The following is a 21,231-nucleotide window of genomic DNA, read 5'->3' as shown; positions in this document are numbered from 1 at the left end:
AACTGTTTCATATAGTGGTTCAGGTGACTTTAGTTGCTCAAGGTGATGTTCCATTATCCATCGTGATGACTGTCTGCAGCACTCTTGCTGCAGTGTTCCTTACTCCTCTGTTAACGAAAATTCTTGCCGGTGCTTATATTCCTGTGGATGCTGTGAAGCTCTCTCTCAGTACTTTGCAGGTGAAATTTCTGATGCTGTCATTGCATAACAAAAATTACTCCTATTTTATCTAACCTTTTTCCCCTTCAGGTGGTGGTTGCCCCAATTCTATTAGGTTCATCGATACAAACTGCATTCCCATCAGTAGTTCAATTCGTGACTCCTTCTGCACCTCTGATTGCAGTCTTGGCTTCATCCCTTCTGGCATGCAGGTTCAGATCTTTCAAATTTACCATGTCATATTGGCTTGGGAATTGCAGAAATTCTGCATCCTTTTACCCTTTTATTATCTTCTCTGAGAACTTTGTGCACCTAAGATCGACAATTGCTGATGCATCCTCTGTGAATGGAAACTTCTTCTCTGAGGATATCAGGGTTGTCATGCTCTCTGTCTTCTTGCCGCATTTTTCTGGTTTCTTTGTTGGGTGAACACTAGAATGCTTACTATACCCTTTATGTGTAATGTGATTCACAAATTTTGTGTCAGAAGTTGTGGCCACTTGTCATAGTTTTCTAAATGTTTACATGACTCTGTGACAAACAGGTATGCAGCAGCAGCTATAGGTGGTTTCAAAGAAAAACAAAGGAGAGCAATATCTATTGAGGTATGGATCCTGACCAGATCTAACTACATTTCCCAATCAATATGGCCAGTAAAACGGAGGATTTATATATCCAGTTTTGAAACCATGTATAGAATACTAAAGTAGGACAAGGCTGCATTTTTGCAGATCATATGTTGTCTGAAAACAACACTTATTTGTGACTTCCCTCAAAAAAACAGGTGGGGAGCCTCCCCCTCCCCCGGTTGACAATAAAAATAAAACTTCCCTAAAAAAACACTTATTTGTGACCATAGAGATTAGTACCTGTAGACTATTATATTGTATGTAGTGAGTGAAGCTCATAAATTCCAACCATGGATAAGAAACCTTGCAACAATAATTATGTCTCTTTGACCATGTTTTTGGTACAATGCTTTCTACCTGATTGTCTTTCAGAACTGCAATAAAAGGGCGTACCCAGTGCAGAGTGTTAGACTGTAAATGTATATATGCGTGTATATATGGGCCTGGGCCTTGGTATAGCCGGCCGGTCCTCTATTTGGTTAGAGAGATATGAGGAGATCTCGGTTTGGTCCTGTTTCTATAAACCACGAGATCTCCTCTCCCCTATATATATGTACATAGGCCTCTCCAATCAATCAATCTATTATTCCATGCAATCCTTATTGCTTTCATGGTATCACGAGCTTAGTTTTTTTTTCCTTCCTTTCCTGGCTGTCGCCCGCTGCCTCCCTGCCATGGCCGGCGCCACCCCCCCCCCCCGCTTCCTCCGCTGCTGCTGTCGTCGATCCCGACGCCGCTGCTGCCGAGTCCAGGGAGGAGCGCGGCCGCGCAGGCCGACCCCACAGCCACGGCTGCCCTCCAGTCCACGGAGACGCGCGTCCACGCGGCCGAGCAGGCCGCTGCTGCCGCTGCCCTACAGTCCACGGAGGCGCGCGCCCGTGGGGCCGAGCAGGCCGCTGCGGCTTGACTTGCCAAGGAGGAGCGCGTCCGCGTGGCTCAGGCCGCTCGCGACGCCGCCGCTGCTCGTGCGGCTGACGCCGAGCGCGAAGCCGCCGTTGCTCAGCAGGAGCGGGACGCGGCTGATGCGTGACTTCAGGCCGCCCTTGACCGCGTGGCTCAGGAGCACGCTGCGGCCGCTCCGCCTCTGGAAGACGACGCTGCCCCTGACGACGCCGAGGATGCTGAGGATTCCGCCTCTGCCGAAGGCGGCGATCCCCATCTTCGCGCCGTTTTGCTTCAGCACGAGGCCGCGGCCCTCCTCAACCTGCACGCCCAGGCTGTGGCCGTGCAGAACATCCGGCTGCTCGTCCCGCTTGTCCTCGACGTCGCCTCCACCTTCTATGGCCGTTGGCGTCAGTCGTTCCTCCTCGTCGTCGGCCGCTACTCCTTGGAGAGCCATGTCCTCTCCGACGCTTTCGCCCCCAACTGAGGATTGGGCGCACATGGACTGCGTCGTGCAAACTTGGATCACCGGCACCATCACCGACGCCCTCGCCGAGGCCGTGATCGAGTTCGGCACCACCGCCCGCGCCTCCTGGCTCGCCATCGAGTCACAGTTCCGCGACAATCGCGAAACTCGTGCTCTCCACCTTGACGCCGCCTTCCGCAACTTCAAGCAAGGCGACCTCGACATCACTGCGTACTGCCGGAAAGTCAAGGGCATGGCAGACGCCATCCGCGACCTCGGCGAACCCGTCAACGACAGGCCTCTTGTCCTCAATCTCCTGCGCGGTGTCAATGGCCGTTTCAGAGCCATTGGGCTTCACCTTCACCGCGGACGTCCGTTTCCCACCTTTCTGCAGGCCCGCAACAATTTGCTCCTAGAGGAACTCACTATGGCGGAGTCTGCTCCGCCTCCTTCGGCTACGGCCCTGACTGCCACCTTCGGCAGCGCTCGGCCACCTGCGCCCGCGTCCGTCACTCCACCAGCCGCTCCCCAGCAGCGGTAGCCGAACCAGCAGCAGCAGTCCGGGGGAGGCAAGCGCCCGTGGCGAGGCAAGCGCGGCGGGGGCGGGCGCAGCAACTCCAACAGCGCCTTCCCCAACGGCAGCGACACCCAGCAGCAGCAGCAGTGGCCCAATCTTCATCAGCCATGGACCGGATCCATCAACATGTGGCCTGAACCTCGGCCCTCGACACTGCCACACCCGCACGCACTTCTCGCTGGTGTACAGCAGGGGCCCGGTGGACCGCAGCAGCTCCCTCAGGCGCTTCTGACTAGCACTCAGCAAGGCTAGGGCGTCAATCCTAGTGTCTAGCAGTGGGCGCTTCCTCCGGTTGGTCTGTACAGCCCAGCCATCGCGCCACCCGGCTGGGACGCTTCCAGCCTCGCCGCGAACTTTCAGACCATGTCGCTCCAGCAGCCTACATCGAGCAACTGGTACTTCGACTCTGGAGCCTCCAACCACATGACTTCAGACGCTGGTATAATCGCCATGCCTTCCCCTCCATATACTTCATCTCCATCCCATATTGTTGTCAGTAATGGGAACCTTCTTCCTGTTACCTCCACTGGCATGACATCTTTTCCACATAATCTTCGTCTTAATAATGTCCTTGTTTCACCTGGCCTTATTAAGAACCTTGTTTCAGTACGCCAGTTTACCTCTGACAACAATTGTTCTGTGGAGTTTGATCATTTTGGCTGTTCTGTGAAGGATCTTCCCTCTTGGAGAGAGATCGTCAGGTGTGATAGCTCCGGCCCTCTCTATCCGCTGCAGTTCCCGGAGTCTGCGTCTGCTCTCCTCTCCACTACCAACCCTTCACTTTGGCACCAGCGTCTTGGTCATCCTGGCCATGAAGTTTTGTCTAAGTTAGCACAATCATCCGCTATTCCATGTAATAATAGTGCTAGCCAAACATTGTGTCATGCTTGCCAGTTGGGTCGTCATACTCGTTTACCCTTTCATGTGTCCTCTTCTAGAACCACTCATAATTTTCAGTTAATACATTGTGATTTGTGGACGTCACCTATACCTAGTGTTTCTGGTTGCAAGTATTATCTTGTTATACTTGATGATTTTTCGCATTATCTCTGGACTTTTCCGCTTTAGCTAAAGTCTGACACTTTTCCTACCCTGTCTAATTTCTTTGCCTATGTGGCTACGCAGTTTGGTGTTCCCATTCAGGGTATTCAATGCGATAATGGATGCGAGTTCGACAATCATACTTCCTGCGCCTTCTTCCTCTCCCACGGCGTCCAGCTCCTGATGTCCTGTCCTTATACCTTGCCTCAAAACGGTAAAGCTGAACGCATTATTCGTACCATCAATAATGTTGTTCGCTCCCTCCTATTTTAGGCCGGTGTCCCCCCAGCCTATTGGGTTGAGGCTCTTTCCACCGCAACCCTCCTCCTTAACATTCTTCCCACCAAGACACTCAACTTCTCCACCCCACACATGGTGCTCTACGGGTCTCCACCCTCTTATGACCACCTCCATGTCTTCGGGTGTCGCTGCTACCCCAATCTCTCCGCCACTGCTCCCCACAAACTCGCCCCTCGATCTTCCTTGTGTGTCTTTCTCGGGTATTCCCCTCATCACAAAAGCTACTACTACCTTGACCGGTCATCCAACCGGATCATCATCTCCCGGCATGTGGTCTTTGATGAGGCATCCTTCCTGTTCTCTGAGGATCCTGGTTGTCCCTCACCCTAGGATTTTGAGTTTTTGAGCTCCACTAACCCTGTGATGGCTCCCCCAGTGCCGTTATTTTTTTACCTGCAGGCACTCCCGGTGACTCCACACAACCACGTGCGGCCCTTCTTCCAGGGAGCAGCGCCCCTTGGGTCATTGCTGCTCCCTTGGACTCCGATGGCCTGCCAGCCGGCCAGGTCTCGCCTGTAGCTGCCTCGTCGTCACCAGCAGCCAGCCTGGCTGCTCCCTCGACGGCTGGCAGCAACTCCCTGTCGCGGCACCCAGCGGCCGGCAGCACCTCCCCAGGGTGCCCAATGGCCGGCTGCTCACCACCTCCAGCCGGACGTGTCACGCCCACCCCGGTCGGACCGCCGCCTGGCTTTCAGCGTTGGGCTGGCCTCGTCTACCACCGACGCCCATAGCCTCCTCCGCCCGATTTGGCTGTCCTGGTGCCGGTCCTTCCGGTTCGGCTGACGTACAACTGACGTTCGCGATCTGCTTCTACGCTGCTAGTCACTCCAGCTACTGCGTCTCTGGTCGCTACACCACCATCACCACAAGTTCCTCTTGTTGGCCTCCACGCCGGGGCGGTTCCCATTGTCCCTGTGGTTAACCAGCATGCCATGCGAACACGTGGGAAGGCCGGTTTCCGACAACCGGTCACTCTTCAGGCGGTTTCCCTATCACCTCTTCCACGGACTTATCGCGCCGCACTTGCTGATCCAAATTGGCGTGCCACTATGCAGGATGAGTTTTCAGGACTGCTTTCCAACAACAATAGGGATCTTGTACGACGCCCATCTAGATCCAATGTGGTGACTGGCAAGTTTGTCTTCAAGCAAAAATTCAAGGCAGATGGTTCTCTCGAGCGCAACAAGGTGCGCTGGGTTCTTTGTGGCTTTACTCAGCGCCTTGGCATTGACTATGATGAAACTTTCAGCCCTGTTGTGAAGCCTGCTACCGTCCGGACAGTTCTATCTCTGGCTATTTCTCGCAAGTGGCCGGTACACCAGCTCGATGTGAAGAATGCTTTTCTTCATGGGCATCTCTTAGAGACAGTGTATTGCGCTCAGCCTTCAGGTTTTGAGGACTCCTCTCGCCCAGATTATGTGTCGTCTGAATCGCTCTCTGTATGGACTCAAACAGGTGCCACGTGCATGGTACAGTCGTTTCGCCAGTTTTCTTCTTCAGTTGGGTTTTTGAAAGGTCCTTGTGTGGTTTTGGTAATTGAGTGACAACCCTAGGTGGACTAATTGTGTTTATGTGAGATACACATGTGATTAGTCCACAAGTACATGTGTGTGAGCAACATATGCCGTGAAGGTGAAAATGGCTTGGAGATGGAGATGTTGCAAAGCTCACACATGTGATGATGAAGGAGCTCATTGCAAATGAGACATGACATTGAGTCATGTGATCAAGGTGGAGAAGATCAGGACAAGACTTGGCTTGATGGACCGGTTGCAAGCGTGAAGGGCAAGTCGGAGGCTTTGGAGCGATGGACCACGTGGTGGTGAAGCTTGAGCAAGACTTGGCGCCGATGGATGAAGGCAACGGTGAAAAGCAAGTGAAGTCAAGATCGATGAACCAATATGACCACGTGGTGATATGAAGTGGATCATATCATTGTTGATCGTGTTGGTGCATGCGTTGCATCGACATTGGAGTAGATGGAATGGGATGCGCAAGGCAAAGGTATAACCTAGGGCATTTCATTTCACCAGTCATAGGTGTGTAAAGAAGTTGATGACCGGGTTTAGGATAGATGGCCGTACTATCAAGAGGGGCAAACTTGTTTGCATATCGGTCATCTAGTGCCACTCGAGTGATCTAACTTTGCATCGTCTCTAAGATTAAGTGGCGTGGCAAGTTGAGTGGCTATCCTTTGAAAAATGATTGTGAAAATGCTAACACACATACACATGATGGTGTACACTTGGTGGTGTTGGCACATTTACAAAAAAGATGAAGTTGGAGTTGATGTGGATCAACTCGGCGATCAAACGGAGGCGAGAAGGGTTCGGAACTCCACCGGCGGAGTGTCCGCCCGTAGAGTGCGAACAGTCCGACGGTACCACCGACGCCCTGTTCCGAAAATGTCACACCCAATTTTAAGGATAAAACTGAATGCACAAACTCATGTGTGCCCAGAGATCAATCACACACACAAGCTGACAAATTATAAGAGAGTATCATCACAGTGTATCTTACATCACGATAATAACAATACTTAGTCTTATACATCACAGCGGAATATAAAAGATAATCTCTCTCACGTGGAACAACATCACAGGGAAGGTCAACTGGTTGACCACAAGCCTAATAGTCCTCAGGAAATTCCTCATACCCATTGTCATCTGTTACCCATTCGGGATTTTTATCCAAATAAAGAAAATAAACAAGCGTAAGTACTTCCTGTACTTAACAAGATAACATGGGGTTATGTAGCTCAAAAATGACGACACTGGTTTACTACAGTTAGCACTTTTAGTAAGTCCAGATTTTATTATCAAGTTTAATCAAGTTATGCTTAAGCTCCCATTTGAACCCACTTAATCAGATAACAGCATCATTTGGATCATATCATCATAAACCATCATAACTGAACAACAATGAGTAATCAATTATTCTGTGAGTTTTCTGGGCCGCTCGTGACCGTGAGCACGACTGTTATAATAGTTTGTTACCCTCTGCAGAGGCGGTGCACATTCACCGCGAGTCATGATTCTCATATGCCCGGGTTAATTACTCCCCTGTCACTGCTAAGGTGAGCGGGCAGGGTACACTATGAAGCCATTTCATAGGTTTATCTAACAAGTTAGGGCCGCTAGGTTTCCTCGGTAGGCAGATGTAGGAACCCCCTTTCCTATGGCACATGTCCATCGCGGCTATACACATAGGAACAGAGGCAGCCCTATACCCAACGTGGCAAGCCCCTTTTGCGCCATAAAGGTAACCTCTAACAAGCTAGAAAATGTCCTATTACTGAGCTAAAGTCAGAGCCGTATGACCCTCACAGTTGCACTGTCGGTCCCAGCTTTTGCCGACAGATAAGTCCTTATGGAGGGCCGGGAGCAACATGATCAAAAGTCATTTGCACCTTCGTCCTATGGATCAGTTGTTATAAATCATGTTATACTTTTAGTTCCATAGAACCATTAACCATCGTATAGATCATGTTCAGTTAGAGCACTAGCAATCTACCCATATGCAATTAACCCATAAGAGTCAAGGGAACAAGTCATCAAATAACTAGAATGTCCTTATGGTTATCAAAGTTAGACACATGCACATGAGTAAATGATTAAAGTGAATAGGACATCAAGGTAGATCCCATGCTATACTTGCCTTGGTTCACAAACTCTTACTGGTCCTGCTGGTCGTCAAAGAACTCTTGGTCACCAATGTTCTCCTCACCGTCTAAATACGACCAACACAGCAACATACAACATTTCAGGAATATTCATGCAAAGCAAACAATACTACAGTTAGAACAGTACACCAACAGTATAGAAAACAAATTAAAATGTTTATGAAAAGAATCTACATCTCGTTACGATCACGGCAACGCGAAGTTCACGAAAAACGGAGCTAAAACGCGAAAGTTATGATTTAAACGGGATTTCCTATAGCAATATATTTAATTAAATCTAACCATGAAATTTAAAAGTTGCAAACTTGATTTACAGCGGTACTAACACGTAAATTATGAAATTACGAAGCTAACGCAATTTGAACGGATCAATTCGGAGCTAAAACGGAGTTTTTATGAGCAAAACAAATCTAATGGCATTTCTGTAAATACTGAAAACGTATTTTGAACTAAAACAGTGAACTTTACGCTTTCAAAATGAGAAAGCGTACTCTGGAAACTACGCTAGGGACGGCGGGTTCAATTTATCCAAAAGCGAGGGACTCTTTAGCAAAATTTCACGCGAAAGGGTAATTTCTAATCATGGCCGCAGATGAGGAGATGGACGGCTAGGATTGGAGAGGAGAGGAGAGAGAGAAGGAGGTCCGGCTGGCACAGTGCAGCCAGTGGCAAGGCTCCATGGCCGGCGGCGTGGAGGTCGCCGGAGCGCGCGGTACGGGGGCTAGGGGCCACGGTTCGAAGAACCGAGGGCACCGGGGAGTTGCGGAGGTTCTCGCAAACCCGTCTAGGCCAAGAACGGGGCCGGTGGACGCGGATGGCGCGGTGGCCGCCATGGCCGGCGACCAAGAGCTCACGGGCGCCCGCGGATAGGGCTCTAGAAGCCACGAAACGGGAAATAAACCGCATGGGGAGAGAGAGGGGATCACGGTGAAGCTCACAGCGGGGAGAACGGGGTCGACGGCGGCTCGGAGACGGCGGTTCGCGCCGAGGCGGGCGGCGGATCCCGGCGATTCCTCGGCGCGGCGGTTACCTCATGCACGGGCGACGTGAGAGGGAGAAAGGAGCAGCAGGGAGAGCGGGGAAGGGCTCGGCGCCGTTTTAAAGAGGCCGGGCGTGGGGAGGACGCGCCCACGTCGCGAGAAGAGCGGGTGCGGGGTGGCGGTTGCTCCAGGCGCGCGCGGGCGGTTGCGGGACACGCGGAAGGAGGTGGGGGGAGGAGCTGACAAGCGGGCCCGGCTAGGCAGTGGCTGAGCACGGGGAAGGGGCACGGCGGTTGCTGCGGAGCTAGGCTTTGGCGCGGCGCTTCGCGCGAGCTGGGCCGCGGGGAGGAAATGGGCCAGCAGGCCGGTTGGGCCAGCGGGAGGGAGAAATGGCCTGCGGGCCGAAACTGAGGAAGGGAGGGAAGGGAAAAGTAATAATTTTTTTTTTTTCCAAATCAAATTTCCAAATGTATTTTTCAAATAAGTTTTGAATCCTTTTGAGTTTAAATCAAAAACCACTCAACATATTAAATACAATGCTCCAGCATGAGTGCATCAACATGTTACTAACCTTATATTTGATTTTATTTTCACAAAAATTATTTCTTTCCTATATTTCAATGTTCACATTAATAACATAATTAAATCGAATTTTCTTATTTCAAAAAGACTGAAATTTTGGGTGTTACAATTCTACCCCTCTTATGATGAATCTTGTCCTCGAGATTCGGGTGATTGCTTACTCAAACAGTTGGGGATAAGTCTTTCGCAATTTCTCTTCTCTTTTCCAAGTGGCCTCATCCTCTGTATACCGATTCCACTGTACCTTGCACATCTTTATAGTTTGGCTCCTTGTAACTCTTTCGGCAGTTTCCAAGATCTTTATCGGATACTCTTCATATGTAAGATCTTCCTTAACAGTAAGCTCTTCCAAAGGAATCTGCTCTTCTAGTACCCTCAAACACTTTTTCAACCGAGAAACATGAAACACATCATGCACACCTGACAAACTTTCAGGCAGTTCCAATTGATAGGCTACTTCTCCACGTCTCTCTAGGATCTTAAAAGGTCCTATATACCTTGGTGCCAACTTTTCCTTCATATTGAATATTTTCACACTTCTCATTGGTGACACCTTCAAGTACACATAATCACCAACTTCGAAAGTCAGCTTTCTTCTGCGAGTATTAGCGTAACTCTTCTGTCGAGACTAAGCCACTCTCAAATTGTCTCTAATTATTCTCACTTGTTCTTCCACGTCTCTAAGGACATCGGGTCCAAACACTTGAGTTTCACCGGTCTGATTCCAGAACAAAGGCGTTCTACATTTACGTCCATACAGCGCCTCGAAAGGTGCCATCTTGAGACTCTTCTGGTAACTATTGTTGTACAAGAACTCTGCGTATGGCAGACTCTTATCCCAACTATTACCATACTATAGTGCACAAGCTCTCAACATATCTTTCAAAATCTAGTTGATCCTTTCAGTCTGTCCATCAGTTTGCGGGTGGTAAGCAGAACTGAAATTCAACTTTGTCCCCAAAGATCTATGTACTTTATGCTAGAATTGCGATGTAAACTGAGTGCCTCTATCCGACACAATTTTCTTGGGAACACCATGTAAGCACACTATTCTTTCCATGTACAACTCTACTAATCTTGCACCCGTATAGGTAGTCCTGACTGGTAAAAAGTGAGCAACCTTGGTGAGTCGATCCACTATTATCCATATTGAATCATAACCTCTTTGAGTGCGGGGCAAACCTACGATAAAATCCATACCAACTTCTTTCCATTTCCATTCAGGAATCTTCATTGGTTGTAGCAACCCTGCAGGTCTTTGATGCTCAGCTTTCACTCTTTGACAAGTGTCACACAAAGCCACATACTCTGCCACATCTCTCTTCAAACCATACCACCAATACTTCTCTTTGAGATCCAAATACATCTTTGTACTTCCGGGATGTATGGAATAAGCAGACTCATGGGCCTCTTGCAGAATTGCATCATGGATAGCCTTCACTTCAGGTACACATATCCTTTTCCCGAACCAAAGAGTACCATTCTCATCCATCCTGAATCCTGGTGCCTTTCCAAGCACTACATTCTCCGCTATCTCTTTTAGTTTTTCATCCTCCAATTGACCTTTGCGTATCTCTTGCTCCAATGTAGGCTCTATCACCAATTCCATTGCATTAGTGACAAAACTCAAGTTGAGATGCTCCATTTCAGCACACAACTCTGCTGACATAAATGACATTCCAAGTCCATTAGCATAACTCTTCCTGCTAAGTGCATTAGCTACGACATTTGCCTTTCTCGGATGATAATGCACTTCCAAATCATAGTCTTTGATCAATTCTAACCAACGACGTTGTCTCTGATTCAGATCTGACTGGGTAAAGATATACTTCAAACTCTTGTGATATGTATAGATATCACTCTTATGCCCAATTAGATAATGTCTCCAGATTTTCAAAGCATGTACCACAGCTGTCAATTCCAAGTCATGAGTAGGGTAATTCAACTCATGCTTCCTCAATTGTCTAGATGCATATGCCACCACTCTTCTTTCTTGTATAAGCACACATCCAAGGCCCAAACGGGATGCATCACAATATATAGAGAAGTTCTTGCTTAAATCGGGCAAAATCAATACTGGAGCTGTAGTCAATCTCTTCTTTAACTCATCAAAGTTTGTCTGGCATTTATCCAACCATACATACTTAGCATTCTTTTCCAACAGAGCTGTCATAGGCTTGGCTAGCTTGGAAAAACCTTCTATGAACCTCCTGTAATATCTAGCCAATCCCAAAAAGCTACGAATCTCACTTACATTGGTTGGTGGTTTTCAATTCAACACATCTTGTACTTTGCCTAGATCCACTGCTATTTTACCATTGGAGACAACATGACCCAGAAAAGAGACTTCCTTCAACCAAAACTCACACTTGCTCCGCTTAGCGTACAACTTATGTTCTCTAAGCTTTTGCAAGACCAACCTTATATGTTCAGCATGTTCTTCTTCAGTCTTGGAGAATATCAGTATGTCATCTATGAATACAACCACAAATTTATCCAGAAACTCCATGAACACCTTATTCATCAGATACATAAAGTATGCAGGTGCATTGGTCAATCCAAAAGACATAACGATATACTCATACAAGCCATACCGTGTAGTGAATGTTGTCTTGGGTATGTCCGAGTTTCGAATCTTAAGCTAATGGTATCCTGAGCGGAGATCAATCTTGGAGAACACATAGGCTCCTCTCAACTGATCAAATAGGTCATCAATCCTAGGCAAAGGGTATTTATTCTTGATTGTAACCTCATTAAGTGAACGGTAATCCACACACATCCGTTGACTATCATCCTTCTTATCCACAAAGATCACCGGTGCACCCCATGGGGAAGAACTGGGGCGTATGAAACCTTTTTCTTCCAACTCTTTTAATTGTTTCTTAAGCTCTTCTAATTCATTAACCCCCATTCTATATGGACGTTTAGCTATTGGTGCAGTTCCAGGTAATAATTCAATAATGAATTCAATGTCTCGGTCAGGTGGCATACCTAGCAAGTCATCGGAGAAGACATCCGGGAACTCCTCCACAACACGATCTTGTTCATTGGCATCACCATCCAACTGATTCACAGTGGCTGTTGGCGGAGCTTGCACTATCACTTCTACACAGATTCTATCTCCATTGGGTGATGTCACAACAACAAATTTCTCCTGACACTGAATCACTGCCCGGTGTTGTTTCATCCAATCCATTCCCAGAATAAGATCAATTCCCGCTGTTCTCAACACAATAGGTTTTACTTTGAAGTCTACCCCCCTTAAGGAAATGCTAGTTGAGAGACTCCAATATGAAGTGGGCATACTACCTCCCGCTGAATTTACTAGTATAGGTTTTTTCATGGCACACAAAAGTATGCTATGCATTCTAACAAAAGCTTGGGAAATAAAAGAATGCGAAGCACCATAATCAAAAAGTACTGTAGCAGAGATAGAGTTGACGCTAAACGTACCCAACATGACCTCGAGCGTCTCCTGAGCTGCATCAGATGACACAGAGTTCACCTTTGCAGTGTGAGGTGGTCGGGCGTTGAACTTCTGATTGCCAGTCTGGTTCTGAGGAGCTTGCTGGTTCTGCTTCTTTGGACACTGATGAGCATAGTGACCTACTTCTCCGCAGCGATAGCAGGCGTTGGGATTGTTGGGTGCACCACTCTTCACAGGAGCATTATTGGGCACTCCCTGGCGTGTTGCCGGATTGCTGGTCTGTTGCGGGGGACGCTGATTTCCAAACTATTGCTAGTACTAAGGGCATTGCTGGAACTGGTTACGTTGAGGATACTGACCATGGTTTCCCTAGTTAGATGGTCCTTGATTCCTTTGTTGAAAACCCTGCTGGGGATATGCACGCGAGCGTGTGTTGCTTCCTGAAGCTTGCCCTTGAAGCCTCCTCTTCTTGGCTTCCATCTCTTTGCGCTTATCGTCGATCACAATAGCACGGTTCACCAAAGCCTGAAAGTTAGGGTAGGTGTTGGACATCAGCTGGAGCTGCAGGCCATCATAAAGTCATTTGAGGAAACGGCGTTGCTTCTCCTTATCCTCAGCTACATCATTTGGAGCATAGCGTGACAGTTGAGCAAACTTGTCATGATACTCCGCCACAGTCATGGATCCTTGCTTGAGGGACCTGAATTCCTCCTGCTTCAATTCCACGAGTCCATCAGGGATATGATAAGACTAGAAATTGTCCTTGAATTCCTGCCAAGTGATAGCAGGAGCGTTGTTGGGACATCCATACTGAAAAGAATCTCACCAATCCTGAGCTGCTCCCTGGAGTTGACCAGAAGCATACAACACCTTCTCAAGATCGTTGCATTGTGCTATGTTAAGTTGCTTCTCCACAGCACGCAACCAATCATCTGCCTCCATAGGGTCTGAGGCATAAGTGAACACCGGTGGGCGACCCTTCATAAACTCTCCACGCTTATCTCTGACCTGAACAGGTGGGGGTCCTTTTGCAGGTTCATTATCCAAGCGCTGCATCATAGCTTGCATCAACTGCGCTTGCATTCCCATTAATTGTTCCATGGTCACAGGTGGCGGTGGTGGTGGATTTATGAGAGCATCACGTCCACGACCACGGCCTCTGCCTCTTCCTCCTCTTGCGGCCATCTGTTTTCCAACAAATGCGCAAATTTTAGAGATTTCCAAATTATAGAGATCTTAGAAAAGATAAGAAACAATGCTGAGAATTTTCTGGACAAGATTCCAAAAGCAGCAGTTCAGTAAATCTATCATAACTTGAGTTTCAGAGATCCAACAGAGGTGTACCAAGAACGGTTGGAACGCTTAGGAGATCAGCTACAACTTTTTTTTAGATCACTTTTACAGATTCTGACATACACATGGTCAAAAATAGAGCTAAACCGAATCTGTTCTGGGTTCCAGCCTGCGCAGGAACATCAACTTGTGACAGCTAGATCTCCCAAACCTGAACAGCTATTGACGTGATTCCAGAGACATTTGAAAGATACAGAAGTCTAGTTATCTCCACAAAAATTTCAGAATTTTTGACAGGCCAGATTTCGAGATACAAGATAAAGATCATAGGCTGCTCTAGAAAACAGCACAGCAGAGATAAGATAAAACAAACCATCTGCATTAAGATTTCATCTAAACTTAAGGTTCCAATCTAAGGAAGTTATGGACATGCCCACAAACTTCCAGCAAACAACCAAACTCCAAATCAACCGAGTTCACAATTAAAAACATCTGATCACTAAAGTTCACAAAGACACAACAAGTCTAAACATGAAACACGAACTAATCAACGTTGCAATCTTAAACAAGGCACCTAACACCTATGGGGCGGTGTCAACCATGGTGAACGACCGGCGCTTCTTCTTGTAGATCGGTGGCTACCCAAGTTGAGCACGTAGTTCATCAACTTGCTTCTGGAGGCGTCTCTCGGCCCTTTGTGATGCACGCAGCTCTCCTTTGACTTCTTCATCCACCCCCTGCATGCCATGGACATGCTGCACTGTTGCTTCTAGAGTTGGGTCACTCTCTGGTGGAGCCAAGACCTGCCAAACACCCTCATGATCATTGCGAGGAAGGAACCTAAAACGATCCTCCCTCATGGCCTCAAAGCGACGACCATGGTAGTAGATGTAGGCGTCTTGCGCTGCATCTTCCATGCCATCCAAGGCATGGGCCCTCCTGGCAGTGGCACGGTGGACAGTCTCCACCTCATGTCCATTCTTAACGTCATTCCAAGCAGTGACAACCAGCTCCACCTTCCAAAAGGTTGCCTCCAAAGGATGCTGATACTCTACATAATGATAGCTGATGGAGGCGTGTAGATCGGGGTAGTAGTCATCCAGCACATGGGTGAGGAGGGTGTGGTAGTAGGCCGTCTCTGGGGCTGGCTTGAAGTAGTACTTGCACTTCCAGCCTATCTCCTCATCCACCACAGGGGCAGCTGGGGATGGCACAGGTGTAGGTGAAGTAGCTAATGACTCCTCAGGTGTAGCTACAACAGGATAGACCGGTGCGACAGCTGGAGTAGGAGCAGGTGTAGGTGTCAGGGTAGCCATCTCCTCATCGTCGGAGATGATCACAATATCCTTCTCCGCCTGTGGAGCATGTGGGGTGAACAAGGTACGGTAGCCAGCAGTGCTGAGGCGGCCAGTCTTCGGGTTATGAGACATCTATAGATTTAAAGTGAGATAGAATTAGAATCAACAATTTTATATAATAGATTAAGGTATGAAAAGCATAAATGTTTTAATAAAATAACAAGAATAAGACAGTAAGCAAGAAACCAGAGGAGCAAAGATGCTAAAACGACCGTTTCTAACTAGGCTTGCGTCCTACAGTCAACACGGCTCTGATACCAATTTGTCACACCCAATTTTAAGGATAAAACTGAATGCACTAACTGTGACAGAACCGCCCAATTTATACAAGATCAAGTACGGTTGTCCCCGCTAACACGTTGACACACCCATACTTTCACTCATATAAACCCGGTAGTCCGCCGAGTGTCCCGAAAGACCTCGGTAAATCAACATCACAACCAAGATCGCGTGATTAAGCAAATACACATCACATACATCGGGTTGCAGCGGAAATAATATTACAAAGGGGTTAACAAATAATAGTACAAGTTTGGGTTTCAAAACCGCTTAGTGAAAACAACATAGCTTTCAAATGATTACATTAATATAAGTTTCAATATATTGCTAGCATAGTGACATCATCCGACAAAAGCATATAGATGAGAAATAAGTATAGAATCACCGAGCCCACCGGCGGTTAGCCACCATCATCAACAGGTCGAGAACATCACCTGCAACAAGGTGGGATAAACCCTGAGTACTCGAATGTACTCAGCCAGACTTACCTGTCGGAAACCAAAACAAATGACACCAAGGATCATGCAAGGCTTTCTTTAGTGGGCTAGCTGACTTATTTGTAAAAAGCATAAGCTATCATGAAGAAACCATTTTAAGTACTTTGCATCATCTTTATTATGACCTATCCATCTAGGTAAGCACCTGTACTATAGCAATCACTTGATTAACCAATAACATCCAGTTACCAATTTAGATTTAGCATATCCCATACCATCCAGATAACCATCATTGTTCCATAATAATTACTACAATGTAGTAACTCGAGTCAAGTGCTCACTATCCAGGAGCGATGGCGATTCGAATCGATTCCTAACCAGCTGGTGATTTATTCCTTACACAAACCTCACTCACCCGCTAAAGTGAGATATTGATCACCGAGTCAACTATCCAGGAATCTCGAGTTTGCCAGGAACCACATGTACCCGGGGGCCGACCGACTGTACTTTGGTCTTATCATCTCGCCCCCGTGTCCTACCACACCTGCTCCGGCACAGTGCGCTGCGGGCAATCTACTCGGCCCAAATAATCTCCTAGCTTCGCGGTCGGAAGGTACTTTATCCGGCCAGCTAAATGTAAGGCATGCGTTCAACATGACTCGCGGCCCAACAACGAACGGTCCTTAATCGACACAGACGGAAACTAACAGCACCCCAGAACCCTGTCTAGTTGCCTCCAACTTTTTCCGTCCGGTCTCCAATTATCCATCACACATGGTTAATTCCAGGATATCATTCTTTCATAGCTAAACTCTTCCAGGAACCACCTATAATGTAGGTGACCGGATATCACCGATCGCTACCGGTCTAAGCAAGGCTAAGCAGTTATTCGATCCCGACCTAACAGGGTAAAAAGGTAATAAGGTAGGCAAGGATAGTAATAAATGCATCAACGGTTTCAATCAACTCCTACAACTTAATGCAACAATATATAACTCATATATAGAAAGAATTGCTTTTATAAATTAGGAGACTTATTAATGCTCTGGGGCTTGCCTGGGATCCGACACAAGTCAGTTCCGTTAACTTGCACCGTCATGGTGACATCTCAGGTTCTAGCACTTGCTTAGTCCTTCCATCTTTGGGATAGATCCTCCATACCTCGTCTTCGGGTTCGGCTCCAACATCACGTTCTCCACGTGGTTCATCTAGCGCACCTAGATGAGATGCAAGATGCATGTGTATGAATGTGATGAATGGTAACACAAGATGCATCACATAAGCATTCAAGACAAACCAGTTATTCACGGCAATCATCGAGTCAAGGCTACAAATAGCAGCAGCTAATTTTACTCATAACAGGAGTTGTACTAGTCCAAAAGACATGCAACAAGACAATCTGGAAAGCTTATGAAATTTTCTACAATTCATCTTTAATCATCTTAGCATGATTCTCAAGTTAACTAAGTCAAATATACCCATTTACAGAAACTGGTCCACAATTGACAGAAAGCAGCCATTTCTAAAACCCAACTTTAAACAGCTGTAACTCTTAAACTACTTGGCCACATAACACCAAATTTTAGTAGAAGCTAGATACATGAATTATCTACAACTTTTGTATAAACAAGTTTCACAACAAAGCACATTATCATGAAGAACTTTGCTAAGTTCCCAGATCTGTCCATAAACCACATCGGCAAGAAAATAATTATTAACTTATGTTGCAAATACATAATTGGGCAAAAACAACTTTACCAACATTTCACACATGACTAAAGAACACCAGAAAACCTAGTGTCCATGACCAAATAAATTCTTTTAATGCATTTCTTAATTTATTTTAGATAACAAGGTGACTTGATGAACATATACCAAAAGTATACAATAAATTCTACAAAAATTACAGTGGCTCACATATCCTCTCAATAGTCTACTGTACAAATTTTACTCCATTTGAATATGTATAGCAACCTCTATGAAAAGAACAAGTTGCTAAAGCAAGAATTCATGTGAGAGGGAGATAAACCAATAACTCACTCATACTTCACCCAATACTCATGAAATTTTTACCACACATCAACTATCACATGAGTAGCATGCCACAAAAATTTCACTTCATTTGGAGCCCTAGATCTACAGTTATGAAAAATAACAAATTCAACTAGCATTACAACCTTACTGCACAAATCTATTTTTACCACAAAATATTTAAACTAAAACATGCCATATTATAGATCTACTGCATAGACAATTTCACAAGGATTCCAAAAAGTCCTCATTTACTATTTTACGAATTTTCTACGATTTACTATGAATTTCCAAAGTTTCTGTAAAATAATTACAAACCAGTCCTTATGGCACTATTCACATGAGTCTATGACATTGCAGATAGGACCCTCCCTTTCTTCAAATTCTTGCGCGAGGTCCCTGGTCGGAAAACAGAGCAGAGGATGGCCGGACTCGTGGCTCCGGCCCGCCGTGGTCGTCGACAGCGGCGGTGGCATGGCGGGGAGGACCAGGGGGGCCACACGCATACGCTGGGCTGCCCAGCATGGCCCGACGCGGCCTGTGGTGGCGCGGCCACAGAAGCCGCGGCGGCGACGGCAGCTTCTCTGACGGCGGGGAGCAACAGAGGCCAATGGCGCCGGTCTAGGAGGTCCAGAGGCGCGGCGTGATGAGGAGAAGATGATGCCGTGCTTGGTTCGGACGGAGGAGGGATGGAGTGGAGGCAGTAGCAGCGGCAGCGAGCTCGGCGGCGACATTCATGGCGGCCGCGCTCTGGCGCGCACGTGCCGGCGCCAGAGAGCGAAGGAGGCGATGGGGAGCGCGGAGGGAGGGAGCGGGAGTGGAGGGGGAGCCTCTGGTGCACGTTATGGAGGAGCAGGGCACAAGGAGGCGCGCGGCACGCGGCGGAGAGCAGGGGTGCAGCTCGTGCATGGCCGCCACGCATGGGGCACGCGGCATGCGTTGGGGCATTTCCGCGAACAGCTGGCGGGCGACGGAGTGGACATGGTGGGAAGCCGATTTGGGCCGTCTCGGGTGCGAATTGGACTTTGGGCCTAAAATGAAGTTTGCTTCTTTCCTGACGCTCTGCATTTCTTATTTAAGGAGCCAAGTCATTAGAGCTCTGGATCAGCGGGTAATTAGGCTCCAAGTTAATAGTGTCAACGCATTGACGGCGATGAACAAAAGCCCAAATTGAGGGTCAAAACGAAGTCCAACAAGTGCCATCTTTATACATGCTCATCTCCATCATGTACACTCCAACTTTTATCTTTGGACCAAGTTGAGTAGCTTAATGAATTTTGGAGAACGTGGAATGCCAACGTCGTTGCTTAGCGAAACTGACTTAGAATAATTCTAAGTGTTGAAATCAGCAGCAGGTTCCAACTTCGAGCCTCTGTTTGACTTATTTCCAAGTTGATCTAGCTCTTGGTCCAAAAACAAAGTTTGTTCTACATGATATATACTACAACTTTCATTTAAGGTCCAACCTCAAAAATGGTATAGAACCTACTGTTCTACTTTGACCAAAGTAGGATCACGATGAAGCTTAAATTATCCTTTTTGATCCATTGGAGTGTTTCTTGGCATTTGCTCAACATGAACCTTTCATGACTTTTGTTGTAGAGTTCATCTAGAGTCATTTGGGCATGGTTGCAAGATTTGGTTGACATCTCATGTTCTCATTCACTTAATAATGCAATTTAAGCACTTAGCAAAGTCAGTCCAATAAGGATATAACTTATCATTTCATGTGACTTTTTGATTCCAAACTTCACGAAACTTTTCCATAGACCAATATAGATGGGTATTGATGTGAGACTCACAAAGATATTCCAATAACACCACCCAAGCATATATCTTGAAAAGGGGTCTATAGGCGAGCAAAGGTGCAATATCCAAGTTTAGGTTGGGGCTCGTTTCTATAGGTTTGACATTGACATCTTCATCATCACTTAATATACCATGTTTTAGCTCAAACCCATTGCTTAACTGGTGGCAAACACCTGGGGTGTTACACTAACTCATGTGTGCCCAGGGATCAATCACACACACACACACAAGCTGACAAATTATAAGAGAGTATCATCACAGTATATCTTACATCACGATAATAACAATACTTAGTCTTATACATCACAGCGGAATATAAAAGATAATCTCTCTCACGTGGAACACCATCACAGGGAAGGTCAACTGGTTGACCACAAGCCTAATAATCCTCAGTAAATTCCTCATACCCATTGCCATCTGTTACATATCCGGGATTTTTATCCAAATAAAGAAAATAAATAAGCGTAAGTACTTCCCATACTTAACAAGATAACATGTGGTTATGTAGCTCAAAAAGAACGATACTGGTTTACTACAGTTAGCACTTTTAGTAAGTCCAGATTTTATTATCAAGTTTAATCAAGTTATGCTTAAGCTCCCATTTGAACCCACTTAATCAGATAACAGCATCATTTGGATCATATCATCATAAACCATCATAACTGAACAACAATGAGTAACCAATTATTCTGTGAATTTTCCGGGCCGCTCGTGACCGTGAGCACGGCTGTTATAATAGTTTGTTACCCTCTGCAGATGTGGTGCACATTCACCGCGAGTCGTGATTCCCATATGCCCGGGTTAATTACTCCCCTATCACTGCTAAGGTGAGCGGGCAGGGTACACTATGAAGCCATTTCATAGGTTTCTCTAACAAGTTAGGGCCACTAGGTTTCCTCGACACGCAGATGTAGGAACCCCTTTCCTATGGCACATGTCCATCGCGGCTATACACATAGGAACAGAGACAGCCCTATACCTAACATGGCAAGCCCCTTTTGCGTCATAAAGATAACCTCTAACAAGCTAGAAAAGGTCCTATTACTGAGCTAAAGTCAGAGCCATATGACCATCACGGTTGCACTGTCGGTCCCAGCTTTTGCCGACAGATAAGTCCTTATGGAGGGCCGGGAGCAACATGATCAAAAGTCGTTTGCACCTTCGCCCTATGGATCAGTTGTTATAAATCATGTTACACTTTTAGTTTCATAGAACCATTAACCATCGTATAGATCATGTTCAGTTAGAGCACTAGCAATCTACCCATATGCAATTAACCCATAGGAGTCAAGTGAACAA

General features: G+C 46.7%; 1 pseudogene; it reads left to right on the top strand.

The window, feature by feature from the left end:
* Positions 1-21,231, top strand: part of LOC136502574 (sodium/pyruvate cotransporter BASS2, chloroplastic-like) — a 43,380-nt pseudogene that overhangs the window by 1,143 nt on the left and 21,006 nt on the right.

This window comes from Miscanthus floridulus, chromosome 14, assembly GCF_019320115.1.
Source record: "Miscanthus floridulus cultivar M001 chromosome 14, ASM1932011v1, whole genome shotgun sequence".
Classification (NCBI taxonomy): Eukaryota; Viridiplantae; Streptophyta; class Magnoliopsida; order Poales; family Poaceae; genus Miscanthus; species Miscanthus floridulus.
The sequence above is the reverse complement of the archived record's forward strand: the minus strand, read 5'-3'. Positions and strand labels throughout refer to the sequence as shown.